Genomic DNA, 14,999 nt, shown 5'->3' with positions numbered 1-14,999 from the left:
TTTGGGAGAGACTTCAGGGACCTGGATGCTTATTTCAGTGACCAGGTCTGTAGTGACCACTGCAAGACCTCCTTGCTGAGCCCCTGCTGCACTACCCTCATCTTCAGGCACAAGTGGTAGAGCCCCCACAGTGTGCTGGGTGCTGTCATCAGAGTTGGCGACCTCCTGGATTATGGCCAGTAGGAGTGGGTGGATCTAGCAGGTGGGGCTGCCTCCCTGATGTGTCACCTGTCATGTACTCCAGGATGTCAAGGCTGCTCTTCCTCCCTTGGTTATCTTGAGTGGGCTCTACAAGAGAATGTGCCCAGGCCCTCCAGAGCTGATCACTGAGACCTTCCTCCCTTCCCCTGTCCCCAGCTGCCTTCAGTGCATGACCCAAGTTGGCTGCATGCTGTCAGCTGGTCTGTCTGAACCGTACCCTGTGAACAACTCTATGCACTTGTGTTCCATACCATCCACTTCTTGCCCTTATGTCCTGCCTGGACACTAAATGGCATGACACTTAACCACCAACGGAGGGCAAGGAGCTGTGATGGGCCAACCCATCTTCTACTCAGGCCCCATAGCCTGCTGGGGATAGTAGTTGGTACTCTTCCACAAAGCCATGAGCCTGGGCACATGGCTGGTGTGGTTCAGAGTCTCCTGATACTTGTTCTTTTTGTGGCAAGAGGGAGACCCTAGTGCATGTCGGTCTATAGTGTGCCAGGTTACAGCCATTTTCTGGCTCCTCCAGAACCTCCTGTTCAGGTGCTGCCCTATGAAAATTGAGGCCTCCTACTCAGTCTCCTTCTGGCACTGGTCAAGATAACAATTCAACAGACCAGGGGGAGGAAGCTTGATGGGGGCTGTGCTCTGCGACTGGGACCCACTTCTGTTCCTTCCTTTCCTCATGCATCCAGGCAGAGTTCTCGGGGCAGTGACCACTGACTCCTTGGACTCCTTTGTGGAGCAATGGGTAGAAAGTCCAGAATGAGTAGATCTGGCAGTGTGATGGGGTGTCTGCCCCACACTGGTGGAGAAAGGGTTAAAAGCAGCCCGGGGGGTGGAGGGGGCTGCGCAGCAGACAGCTAATCAGAGAGCGGCTGCAATAAGCAGCCAATCAGGGCAGAGTAGGCCCATATATATATAAAGAGAGCTGCAGGACAGAGGAGTCAGTTCCCTCTTGGGAGCTCAGGGAGAAGGGATTGGGTCCCTGAAGGGCTGAGGGAACTGCCAACACCCTGGGCTGGGTCAGGGGAGCAAGAGGGAGCTCCAGCCTGACTGGTTGAAAGACTGAAGCCCTGATACAGGGGCAGAGAAGGTGCTAGGGCTACGGGGAAGTGGCCCAGGGAAACGGACGGTGGGGGTTGAACAAGATACAGCGCATGGCTGTGGCCTAGAGGGTCCCTGGGTTGGGACCCGGAGTAGTGGGCGGGCCCAGGTCTCCCCCCACCTCACCCACACTTGCCACTGAGGGGAGTGGCCAGTGAAGGGCTGCAGTTTGCCACTGAGGCAAGTGGCTAGAACCTTGGGCTGCAGTCGGCCAAGGAGGCAAAAGGCTGGACAGAGGACTGCTGTTCCCCTAGAAGGGGAGGAGACTGTAATGGGGCACGGCCGGAAGGTGAGGTCCTTGAGGTGACATGGGTGCAGAGCAGAAGTGATGGTGGCGAGACACCACCAGAGGAGGGCGTCCTGGGAAAAGACTGAGCTAAGTCCTGGGAGGGCCAGCAGGAGGCGCCATGGTAGTGCGTTCTGCCCCGTTACAGGCAGTGAGTGCTTCTTTAAGAATGGATAAGGGCCAGTGAGGAAGCGTAGGCTGAGTAACAGTCTAGGCAGAAGGCCTGGGAGGGAGACCTGCTAGGAGGAGGAGCCTCAGCAGGGGCAAGACTTAGAACCCTACACAAAGGTGTGCCCAGCGAGGAAGGCTGGATAGAAAGATTGATGTTTCGAGCTTTATGTTAATAAATCAGATTCCCAAAAGAGGAGAAAACGCTTGTAGTATCAAGTCTCATTCCCTAGGGAGGATTCTCTGCTAATTGAAGCCTCTAAACCACAGGATTTGGGGACTTCAACAGCAGAGTCAAGGGAAAGGGTTGGGACGGCTTTGTGGCCTGCATCATGCGGGAGGTCAGACTAGATGATCATAATGGTCCCTTCTGACCTTAAAGTCTATGAGTCTATGAGGAGAAACTGAGGCAGCAGCAGGTCCCAAATCCAGACTAGATAAGCCTTGCTACATGGACTTTTTTGATTAAGAACACCAATTTACTTAGGCTGCTGAACAGCCTTCATTCACTAATGATGATCAGTCACTGATGACCTCGGTCAAATCTGCAATCAGGGGCTAAAGGTGAAAGGTTCTATAGCCCATTACAAATCCCTGAGCCATGTATTAGTCCATATGAAAATAAATAAATAAATAAATAGGGACAGCTGAAATGCATTAAAGTTTCACAAGCCTCTTAGTAAAAGGAACACTTTGGCCTGGTCCACATTAACCCCCCACTTCGAACTAAGATACACAACTTCAGCTACGTGAATAACGTAGCTGAAGTTGAAGTACCTTAGTTCGAACTTACCGCAGGTCCAGATGAGGCAGGCAGGCTCCCCCGTCGACTCCGCATACTCCTCTCGTGAAGCAGGAGTACCGGCATCAACGGCGAGCACTTCCGGGATCGATCCGGGATCGATTTATCGCATTTAGACAAGACGCGATAAATCGATCCCAGAAGATCGATTGCTTACCGCCGGACCCGGAGGTAAGTATAGACGTACCCTTTATCAGTCCTGTTTTGTAAACATGGGTGTGCACAATCGGGGGGGCAACTAGGAGCAGGCCCACCCCTGCAATAATTGGCAGGGGCACAAACTCCTCTGGCCCCAGTGGAGGCACAGAACGTGCCCCTCCAAAAGTGGTGGAATTTAAATTCCTGCACATGCCCCTGTTGGTAAAGAATACCAGACTCATTTCCATGGTTTAGAAAGTCACTATGGGCCCAGTCCAATATGAATTGACTTCAGTAGGGAGTTGGACTGGGCCATGAATATGCATTCTGTGTTGCTATACAATGCAGTGAGTTTCAAACACACAGTCCTCTGTTTGGCTGTTTACCAGAGTAGTGCAGGGTGTCCTTGTGTGCCCTTCTCTAGTTATTGTTTTGCTTAGGACTGTCCATTGTCATTTCTATGAAGGCCTTCAACAAATATAAAGGTTCTAAAAGATTCTTGTTTGTGAATGAACTCTTAAGCAGATGTAGACTTGTTTAAAGACAACAGATTTTTCTTAAAGTAGTTTACCACAGTGAACAATGAAATGGAATATTCCCCAGCACTAAATGATATGCCCTTTACATCAGATGTCATTTGTGATAGCTCAACAAAAATACAAATTTGATCCCTAAAATCTAAACCCAAATTATGCGCACTGTGCTCTCTCATGGAGAGGAGAAAATGAAGGTACAATGAGGCCCTAAAGTTTCTAGAGAAACAAAACCCATATAGCATGATCCCCTCCTACTCGTTCTCCTATGCTGTAGAATATGCAGATCAGCTAACACCAGGTAGTTTCAGCTTGACCAGAATGTCACTTTTATTAAATAAAAAAAAGCTATTGTATTGTAAAATGGATGTAGCTAGCTAATTATAGTTAGCCTTGGAGGCTGGCAGTCAGAACTCCTGGGTTTTGTTTTGAACACGGTCACTGATTTGCCATGAGACCTTGAGCAAATCATTAAACCATTCTCTGTGCCTGTTTCCTTGTCTGTGAAGTGGGGATAATAATGCCCCACAGGAATATTATGAGACTCAATTAGTTTTTATCAAGTGATTTGAGACCATCAGGGGAGAGCTGCTATAGAAGTACAAAGGTATTATGCTTAAATGTCAGCACACATAAGGAGAGAAGGGGCACAGTGATAAGTAGTCTGAAAATGCCATCTAGTGGCCTGTTTTCACATCATTAAGATACAAGAAATACACCAAGAATCTTTTTCTTTGAGAAAACTTAGCCTATTCTAGTCATAAATGCTAGTGACCAGGGGAGTGGAAAAAATGGTCTAGGTAGCAGGGCTAGAAATCCTTGTTTTGGCTGTAAGGACATAGTCATGGAGTCAGTGTTCTGTGTGTTTAGAAATCACTTCATGTTAGTGCTCTCCTTTATCTGATAGATTGGAGGCAGAGCTGATGCTAGGCAGAAGCAGACTAAGCAATTGCTTAGGGCCCCATGCAGCCCAAGGGGACCCCTATTTGCTTTTATTGTGTGCTGTGGCCCCCCCCCAATAGTCATGCTTAAGGCCCCCAATGGGCTAGCACTGGCACTGACTGGGGGAATCCTCAGCCCAGTAAAACGTATGTGCTGTTAACTAACTTTTAGGGCTGTCAAGCGATTAAAAAAATTAATCACGATTAATTGCGCTGTTAAACAATAGAATACCATTTATTTAAAATATTTTTGGATGTTTACTATATTTTCAAATATAGTAATTTCAGTTACAACACAGAATATAAAGTGTACAGTGCTCACTTTATATTTATTTTTATTACAAATATTTGTACTGTAAAAAACAAAACAAAAATGTGTTTTTCAATTAACCTCATACAAGTACTGTCGTGGAATCTCTTTATCATGAAAGCTGAACATACAAATGTACAATTATGTACAAAAAAACCTGCATTAAAAAATAAAACAAGGTGACATTGTAGATAAGAAGCAGGCAGCAGTATCTCCCATAAATGTAAACAAACTTGTTTGTCTTAGCGATTGGCAGAATAAGAAGTAGGACTGAGTGGAATTGTAGGCTCTAAAGTTTTACACTCTTTTGTTTTTGAGTGCAGATATGTAACAAAAAAATCTGCATTTGTAAGTTACACTTTCACAATAAAGACAGGTTTCAGAGTAGCAGCTGTGTTAGTCTGTATCCGCAAAAAGAAGAACAGGAGTACTTGTGGCACCTTAGAGACTAACAAATTTATTAGAGCATAAGCTTTCGTGGACTACAGCCCACTTCTTCGGATGCATATAGAATGGAACATATATTGAGGAGATATATATACACACATACAGAGAGCATAAACAGGTGGGAGTTGTCTTACCAACTCTGAGAGGCCAATTAATTACGAGAAAAAAAACTTTTGAAGTGATAATCAAGATAGCCCAGTACAGACAGTTTGATAAGAAGTGTGAGCATACTTACCAGGGGAGATAGATTCAATGTTTGTAATGGCTCAGCCATTCCCAGTCCTTATTCAAACCGGAGTTGATTGTGTCTAGTTTGCATATCAATTCCAGCTCAGCAGTCTCTCGTTGGAGTCTGTTTTTGAAGTTTTTCTGTTGTAATATAGCCACCCGCAGGTCTGTCACTGAATGACCAGACAGGTTAAAGTGTTCTCCCACTGGTTTTTGGTTTTTTCACAATAAAGAGATTGCACTTCAGTACTTGAATGAGGTGAATTGAAAAATATTATTTCTTTTGTTTATCATTTTCACAGTACATATTTGTAATAAAAAATGATAATGTAAAGTGAGCACTGTGCACTTCGTATTCTGTGTTGTAACTGAAATCAATATTGAAAATATAGAAAAACATCCAAAATATTTAATAAATTTCAATTGGTATTCTATTGTTATAAGTGTGATTAATCGTGATTAGTTTTTTAATCACAATAAATATTTTTGAGTTAATTGCGTGAATTAACTGCGATTAATTGACAGCACTACTAACTTTTCATCAGTAATAGTTCCAATTTGACTTTGAATTTTTCTGTCTTCTGAAGACAAAAACTTTTGGGTACTTTCAAGGTGATGTTAGTTCAGTGGTGACATAAACAGCGGTAAGCTTCACTCTAGCTGTAAATTGACCAGAAAATGGGTGTAACTTAAGTGGCAAAGTACTATAGGGTGACTTGTACTGACTGGGCATTCAATGGTGTGCAAAGGCTAAGGAGGCGGAAGGGAAGCATATCAGAAAAAGCTATAGCTTTATATTTATAGACTAGCTATAGTCTATAAAATAAGGTAACTTATCTTGCATCTCCTGTTAGTTGCTTTTCATGCTACACTGCTCCTCCCACTCTTAGGGCATATGAGGTCCTTCTACACAGCCACCCAATATCAGATTAGCAAATGGTACTATTTTGCCACTAATACCTGGCTTCTGACAAGTTAACAGTTGGGCCCTGATGTTCCTTATTTACATCAGTTTTACTTATGAAACTCTGGCTTCAATAGAGTTACTCCTGACTTTCACCAGTGTAAGGCAGAGGGGAAATCAAACCCCTACTGTGATACTTAACACACTGTTTGTATCACCATTGAATTTCAGTTTGGGGTTTGTTTGTTTTTTAAAAATGATTGTGCTGAGGCCAGGTCTAAACTTGGTCCAGTATGTGTTGAGTTTCCCTTTGGTCTCAGCACTGTTGAACATAATAGAGTAGCCCATCTGTATTAAGGGATAGGCTACGACAGGATATATGTGCTAAAGTTTACTTTGGCATGTTACTGGATTAAGATGATTGTCATATGACTCACTCTGTACCAGGACAATGTATTTGCATTAGGCACTTGCACGCGTGAAGCTACATCAATGTCACCAGCACAACTTCTCTTAATATAGATAGAGCCATACTGGTCTCTGCTGCACCAGTGGGTGTGGAATGAGGTCAGGGAGACTGGAATGGCATTTTGCTAGTGGCTGATTGTGATTATCCCATGTGCATTTACTGTTTTCAGTTTGTTTGCATTTCTGGGATTTGGGTATTTGTTAGGTTATTTATGTAATAGGCTCAAAGTTTGGAGTTTGCCTTAATGAACCTAAAGGAATGTTATTGCTCTGACTGAAGTCTTGAGCATATTTGTTTTGCTCCAGCTATTTATCTTATTTATTAATGTCTTTATTAAACACACAGATCTAACCTTCTTGAAAAGGGTTCCTGGTGAAGTATGTCTAGGGTTACCATATGTCCGGATTTCCCCGGACATGTCCAGCTTTTTGGTGCTCAAATCCCTGTCCGGGGGGAATTTCCAAAAGCCGGACATGTCCAGGGAAATAGGGAGGCATAAGCCAGGGTCCGCCCGGCCCCAGCACGATCCGCCGGGTCTGCAGCGCAGCGCAGCCCAGCCGCCGCAGCTACATTGTAGCAAGCTTGGGCGGGAGGGGCTCGGGCTTCCCTCGCGGGCGGGGACCCCCCGGCCACTGGGGGACCCTTCCTGTGGCCCTGTTGCCCCACGCGGCTCGGAACCCGGTGCCGCGGGAGCTGTTTCCGGCGGGGACAACAGCCCGGGGAACGTGCTCGGCGGTGGCAGAAAGGAGGCTGCGGCCGGGGCTGCAGGGACCCGCGCCGCCCTGCAGGGACCCGCGCCGCCCTGGTCACCACTGAGCGTCTGAAGCCCCTGCCAGGCAGAGGCTGCCGGGGAGCGGGGGAGCAGGGCAGGCGGGGGGCACAGAGGCTGCAGGACGAGGAGGAGCAGGGCAGGCAGGGACAGGGGGGCGCAGGGGCAGGGCAGGCAGGGGCCACAGAGGCTTCAGGGGCAGGGGGGTGCAGGGGCTGCAGGGCGAGTGGGGAACAGGGGCTGCAGGGTGAGGAGGAGCAGGGCAGGCAGGGGCATAGAGGCTGCAGGGGTGGGGGGGTGCAGGGGCTGCAGGGCGAGGAGGAGCAGGGCAGGCAGGGGCATGGAGGCTGCAGGGGCAGGGGAGTGCAGGGGCTGCAGAGCAAGTGAGGAGCAGGGGTCTCAGAGGCTGCAGGGGCAGGGGGGCGCAGAGGCTACAGGGGCAGGGGGTGCAGGGGGCGCAGGGGCAGGGCAGGCGGGGGCGCAGAGACTGCAGGGGCGGGGGGGTGCAGGGGCTGCAGGGCGAGTGGGGAGCAGGGGTCTCAGTGGCTGCAGGGCGAGTGGGGAGCAGGGGTCTCAGTGGCTGCAGGGGCAGGGGGGTGCAGGGGCTGCAGGGCGAGTGGGGAGCAGGGGTCTCAGTGGCTGCAGGGGCAGGGGGGTGCAGGGCGAGTGGGGAGCAGGGGTCTCAGAGGCTGCAGGGCGAGTGGAGAGCAGGGAAGCACTTAGCAACCCCCAACCAAGATCAGAGCGGGAGAGAGGAGGGGGAATGCAGGGTGCTCAGAGGAGGGGCAGAGTTGGGGCAGGGATGTTGGGGAGGGGGTGGGGTTGGGGCGGGGCCGGGGTTGGGGTCGGGCCGGGGGTGGGGAAGGGGCGGAGTTGGGGCAGGGCCAGGGCCCCCGTGGAGTATCCTCTTTTTTCAGTGTTGAAATATGGTAACCCTAAGTATGTTCCATTATCCAAGCAACACAATGCCTACTGTAAACTCCTGGTTCAGTGCATGCCTTCCACATGGAGGCACAAAAGTCTGTGGTGTGAGGCAGAATCATTTTGTGTGTAGCTTGTGTAGGTTTTTAAAAAAAAATAATTTAATTCTATTGGTGCACTTCTAGTGTGTAGGGAAGGCCTAGCTCAGTCTGTATGATCTGCTGAGGGCAGCTCAGCTCATTCATAGACCGGCCTCCCTTTGCAAGGACTACTAAATATGTTTAGATTTATTAACAATTCCCAAGTATTTAGATCTGTTATGGGTGTAACAGCTGTTGTGGGTGTAACACCAACTGAAGTAGATGGGTGTAACAGCTGCCTTTCATCTATGATAAATATAAAGTAGCCATTAAGCTCCTTGGGCCTTACCCATAGTTCTGGTTGTTAAGAAAACAGATGGCAACATCAGATTCTGCGTGGACTATAGAAAATAAAATTAAATATCTTTAAAGGATTCTTATCGATTGTCATGAATAGACAATTCCCTAGATGCTGTGGCAGATTAAATTTAGTTTTCCACACTGGATCTTAAAGGTGGGTATTGGTAGGTGGATGTGAATCCAAAGGACAAGGAGAACTTTTTTTGGCAGCCGAATAAAGCCTATGGCAATTTAAAATGATGGCCACACGTGAAAGGCCAGTGGTGAGCGTATTACATGGCATGCCTCTTAACTTGTTTGTTATGCCTAGATGATGAACTGGTGCATACTAAAACTTTTTTGAACAAGAACTGAAACATTTACGGGTGGTCCCTGATAAGCTAAAGCAGGGGTCGGCAACGTTTGGCACGCGGCTCGCCAGGGTAAGCACCCTAGCGGGCCGGGCCAGTTTATTTACCTGCTGACGCGTCAGGTTCAGCCGATTGCGGCCCCCACTGGCCGCGGTTCGCCATCCGGGCCAATGGGGGCGGCGGGAAGCCGCGGCCAGCACGTCCTTTGCCCACGCCGCTTCCCGCCGCCCCTATTGGCCCGGGACGGCGACCCGTGGCAAGTGGGGGCTGCGATCGGCTGAATCTGCCATGTCAGCAGGTAAATAAACTGGCCCAGCCCGCTAGGGTGCTTACCCTGGCCAAACATTGCCGACCCCGAGCTAAAGGCTGCCAATCTAAAACTGAACACAAAGAAATGTGAGATTTAAAAAAAAAAAAGTATTTTACCCTGTGCACACAGTTGGCAGTTCTACTGGCAGAGATAGCTGCAGCAGTACAAAGTAGATTCTACTCTTGTTACAGAAGGTTTCTTTGGGAAGTTTGCTAATACTGCAAAACAACTTACACAAGTTTCACACTTACTGATGTCAACAGAATTACTCCTAATTTATACTGATGTAAAACAGAATGGAATCAGACCTCTAATATGCTATCTACATCACTGAATTTCAGTGAAAACTGAACCCACGTATGCCAGGTCTAAATTTGGCCTGGCTTGCATTGCGGGTTCCCCCTTGGTGATCACAACATAGTAGAGCAGTCCACATGTAGGTAGGGATATGCTATAGTAAATAAGATCTAGATTCTGTAACAGCTCTGACCTAGCTACATTTCACACACGTGTAATAAAATTGATGTAGCTTCACTGGTACAAACACCTAGTGTTGATGTGCTGCACTGGTGTGAAGTGGGGCTTTCACTAGTACATTTTTCTTTGGTATGTTGGATTAAATTGCACTGGTGCAAGCTCTGTTTTGCACCAATACAGTGCATTAGGAATTTATATTGGTGAACCTACATCAATGTCTTTACATTAGCCTGACTTTCCTTAATGTAGATAGAGACAGAGGCCTTGTGTAAACTGAGAGGTTATACCAGTTTAATTTAAATCAGGTGTTAAATTGATACAAATCCCTGTGTGGGCACTTTTATTTCACCTTATTAGTGGGGTTTTTCCAGTTAATCTTAAACAGATTCCTAATCAACTTGTCAAATAAGATAAACCAAAATAAGTGTCCATACAGCCTTTTGCACTAGTTTAACTAAATCAGTGTTTAAAAATCCCATCTTCAGTTAAACTAGGTCAACTTTGTCTGCAGACAAGGCCTTGGTCAGTTCTGTAACAGCAGAGGTAGGATGAGGTTGGGAATGGAATTGGAATAACATTTTGCTAATGGCTGTTTGTGCTTATCCTGTGTGCTTCAGTGTGTTCAGTTGGTTTGCATATCTGGAATTTGGGTATTTGTTTTAGATTATTTACCTAACAGGTGTTCAAAGCTTGGAGTTTGCCCTAATGAAACTAAAGGAATGTTTGCTCTGACTGAAGTTCTTGAGCAAACTTGTTTTGTCCCAGCTTTGTTTTTATTTGTCTCATCTCTAAAATTAGATCTGTGTCTATTAAAGTGGTAGTTATTCATGCCCACCTTTGGAACTTCAGATGATGGTGTAGCCTGGTGAACTGTGTGCTCTGCACAATACCTACCATAAACATGTGGCTCAGTGCATGCCCTCTGCATGGAGGTTCAAAAGTCCATTTGGGGTGAGGCAAGGCCAATTTGCCTTTCAAAAACCTATGTAGTTCTACTGGTGCACTGTGTGTGTGGGCATAGCCTAGCTCAGTCTGTGCGCTCTGCTTAGGATTGCCAACTTTCTAATTGCACAAAACTGAACACCCTAGCCCTGCCCCTTCCCCAAGGCCCCGCCCCCGCTCACTACATTCCCCCTCCCTCTGTGGCTCACTCTCCCCCATCATCACTCACTTTCACTGGGCTGGGGCATGGGGTTGGGGTGAGGGCTCTAACTAGGGGTGCGGACTCCAGGATGGGGCCAGAAATGAGGGGTTCAGGGTGTGGGAGGGGACACTGGGCTGGGGCAGGGAGTTGGGATGCAGGACGGGGGTGAGGGCTCCAGCTGGGAGTGTGAGTTCTGAAGTGGGGTTGGGGATGAGGGGTTTGGGGTACAGGAGGGGGCTCTGGGTTTGGGGGGCTCCGGACTGGGGCAGGGGTTTGGGGTGCAGGTTTACTTTGGGCAGCTCCTAGTCAATGGCACTGCGAGGCTGAGGCTAAGGCAGGCTTCCTGTCTGTCCTGGCATTGCACTGCTCCCCGGAAGCGGCCAGCAGGTCCAGCTCCGAGGCAGGGGGGCCAGGAGGCTCCGCACGCTACTCTCGCCCACAGGCACCGCCCCCCCTCTGCCACTGGCTGCAGTTCCAGTCTTCTGGAATTTCAGGAGTGCTCCAAGACTTATTGAAAAATCAAGATTAATGGTTGTCTGAGCTCCTCAGCCAGCTCTCTTAAAACTCTTTGCAGGCTATCTGGAGCTGTTGATTTAAAAAATGTCTAACTTCAATTGCTGCTGTTTAACATTTTTTCCATTCCACTAGTATCTCGGGGGGGGGGGAAGGAAAAGGAGGGAGTTTCATCAAATAAAGAACAGAAATACTTAATAGAAAAAGCTATTCTAGATCCAAACATTTTCCAATCCTTTAAGATACGTATTCTAAACAATTGTTCGGTAAGCAAATATGAAAAGGTAGTTTCCATGCTTGAAGCTCCATCTTGAACTCACTCTTTGCTTCTTGCTTTTAGAATCACTTACATTTGGTGAAGTGTCTTGCTCAATTGTATGCATCTATTAACTCTGCTAAAATGAGAACGCTATCCAGAGATGTCACTGCTGCATCAAAATCATTTTAATTCACTAACACTTACTACTTCTTCCCTAAAGGTATATGCCTCTTTGTCTCTTCCTAAGTTTCTGGCACCTCTATTGCTAGGTAGTTATTGAATTTTAAAAGTGAGTCTAACAGAGCTGATATGAATCCAGTTACAGTGGAACCTTGATTATCTGAACTCCGTTAAAATAATTTCAGTTATCAACAAGTTGAATAGTCTCCAAGACTTGAATTCAGCAACTATATCTTTTTATGTAGAGTACTTTAGACACTGAAGTCCTTAAGTAGAGTTTTAAGCTCTGCAGGATCTCTGTAGCCTTTTTGCCTGCATATCCAAACTTTAAACACAAACTCTGCAGACTTCTAGACCCAGCATCCTCTATCTCAGTGGTCTCCAAAGTGGGGTGCGCAAGAGGATCCTTGGGGGCGCACGGCAGGAGGAGCGCTTTATTTATTTATTATTTTTGCTTCGGCAGTTTGGGCGGGAGTTCGAGTAGCTTTTTTTGTTGTTGTTGCTTCAGCAAAAATGGTAGAGCTGGCGCGGCAGGGGGTGCGTGCTCAAAAATGTTTTACTGATAGGGGTGCGTGATCAAAAAATTTTGGAGACCACTGCTCTATCTGATCAGAATACATCCAGTATTCTAGTTACTGCTGAATAATCCAGATTGTTCTGTAGTTCTTTCCTAGGATTACTTCCAGTATGAATGATTGCTCACTTTCCAGTATATTTGACACCGTTTGCAAAAGATATCCAATACAGACCAGGCCTCTGAAATATGACTGTTGCAGAGGCTGCATAAAGTCACTGAGTCTTGCCCGTGCAGAGTGCAGTATCAGGAGTTATGCATTGCTGAAGTGGAACAATTACAAATGTCATTGTCTTTGTCAGCATTTGTCTCTCCTGCCTGGTGTAACGGTAACTAACATTGAGTTGGTTATCCCCCCTCAGACTGTCATCAGAGGCAGCAATTCATTCCAAAAATAATGCCACCTTAATCTTTTACTATGAAACTTGAACTGGGCAAGATTATGACTAATAAAGGTCACTTTTAGTATTATATTGAGATTGCATTAATGGAAGTTTTTGCATTCAATGTTAAGGTTACACGATTAAAATCAGAACATGGAAGAATCTAAAATAACTAACCTGGCCCTATTGAAAGCCTGTATATTCAGTGGTGCGCACTTAACATCATAAGCAGCTATATAGTGAGACAGTAGTTTTATTTATGCAGCCCCAACATAGGCTGGGAGCTTTACAGATATAGAAGACAGATCCCTTCCTTTTGAGTTTACAATCTTAGACCCTGATTCTCCAATGAACTCTGCACCAGTGGGGCACTGCACCTACAGGATTCAGTGTAAGGGCTTGGCTGTGGCTGGCGTCTGCCTGGATGTGGTGCTGGGTGTGTGTGTGTGTGCAGAGTGGCACATGGGGCACCATAGCCTTGTCTTCCCCTTCCCCCCAAAAAACTGATCACAAGCATAGTCCTTGAACACACAGTCTCTTTCATGACCTCACATTTCTCCACCCACGCAACTACACTAGTCAACAGGGCTAGCTGGCTGTGGAAATGAGCATGTGCTGCACTTATCGTAAGGGGTATAGCAGCTAGCAAAGTTTCCCTGATGCCTCAAAGCTCCTGCTGAGATGATATAGCTGTACCCCACCAATCCTGTGCTTTGAGGGCCTGCTCAAAACCTATTCAAATCAGTCGACAGATTCCCATGGATTTTAAGGAGTATCAGAGCAGGTCTTAAATGCAGGACGTTTTCAAAAATGGCCTGTAACTTTTGGTTGCCACAGTTCTGGGTGCTCACAACTTGAGGCTCCTTGGGGTTTGTTTGTTTGTCAGAAGTGCTGAGTAGCCATATGTCCCCCTGACATCATGAGTCCGTATTATGAGAATTTAACAATTGAATAAACAAACCAAAAGAAAAACCATTAAGTAAACTCAGTTTGGGGGCTAAAAGAAAAGAGCTCTTATCCTATGGGTGCTCATTAGATACCTTTTGTTGCTTATTACTTGGAATACAGTAAACCAATTATTTAAAATCAAACAGATGAATAAACTACCATCTCAGGAAAGCACAATCTAGGTACTTGAAATGACATTCAACTATTAGGGAAGATTATTTACAAAACTGTAAAATCCATCCCCACTTGGAATGCTTAAAATAAGGTTGAATAAAGCTAAAGAAAATGGACTGTAGGAAAGACTCCAATAAACAACTGGCTTGGAATGGCCTGGTTAGTATTTGTATTATTATGGTAGTGCCCCAGAGCCTGAGTCACAGAGCCTGACTCTGTCCTGCTAGGCACTATATAAACACAGAACACAAGGATGGTCCCTGCCACAAACAGTTTATAATCTAAATAGCTGACTTCCATTTCTAACTTTTCTGATTCTGCAAAGCTATCCATAAATCAGGTTCTAAATAGGCAGGGCTAATAAGTTGGTAACATTTGTTAAAAATGAGAGGTGCAGGTTTGTACTTGCTTGACTTTAAAATACTGAGGGTTAAAATTATACACATAAATGCATCTACCTTGCAATGGTAATTGCCAAGATTGTACATACAAATAAAGTTTTCCTCACAAAGTCCAATTGTTCATATAACTGGCAATGTGTGTGCTGTTAGCCAGTTGGCATTTACATTTGCATTAAAAATATAGAATGGCCATACTGGGTCAGACCAGTGGTCCATCTAGCCCAGTATCCCGTCTTCCAACAGTGGCCAATGCCAGGTTTTTCAAAGGGAATGAACAGAACAGATCATCAAGTGATCCATCCTGTCACCCATTCTCAGCTTCCAGCAAACAGAGGCTAGGGACTCCATCCCTGCCCATCCTGGCTAATAGCCATTGATGGACCTATCCTTCATGAATTTACCTAGTTTTTTTTTTAACCCTATTATAGTCTTGGTCTGCACAACATCCTCTGGCAGAGTTCCACAGGTTGACTGTGTGTTGTGTGAAGAAATACTTCATTTTGTTTATTTTAAACCTGCTGCCTATTAATTTCATTTGGTGACCCCCTAGTTCTTGTGTTATGACACACAATTTGTGTTTGTGACCTGCAAATATTTGTGGCACATATGCATGATTTTA

At 46.2% G+C, this 14,999-nt stretch overlaps 1 long non-coding RNA gene across 1 annotated transcript in view; it reads right to left on the bottom strand.

Annotated features, from left to right (window-relative positions):
* The window catches only part of LOC122173905 (uncharacterized), a 50,972-nt gene that overhangs the window by 34,447 nt on the left and 1,526 nt on the right, over positions 1 to 14,999 (bottom strand). The window lies entirely within an intron of this gene.

Source organism: Chrysemys picta, chromosome 14, assembly GCF_011386835.1.
Source record: "Chrysemys picta bellii isolate R12L10 chromosome 14, ASM1138683v2, whole genome shotgun sequence".
Classification (NCBI taxonomy): Eukaryota; Metazoa; Chordata; order Testudines; family Emydidae; genus Chrysemys; species Chrysemys picta.
The sequence above is the reverse complement of the archived record's forward strand: the minus strand, read 5'-3'. Positions and strand labels throughout refer to the sequence as shown.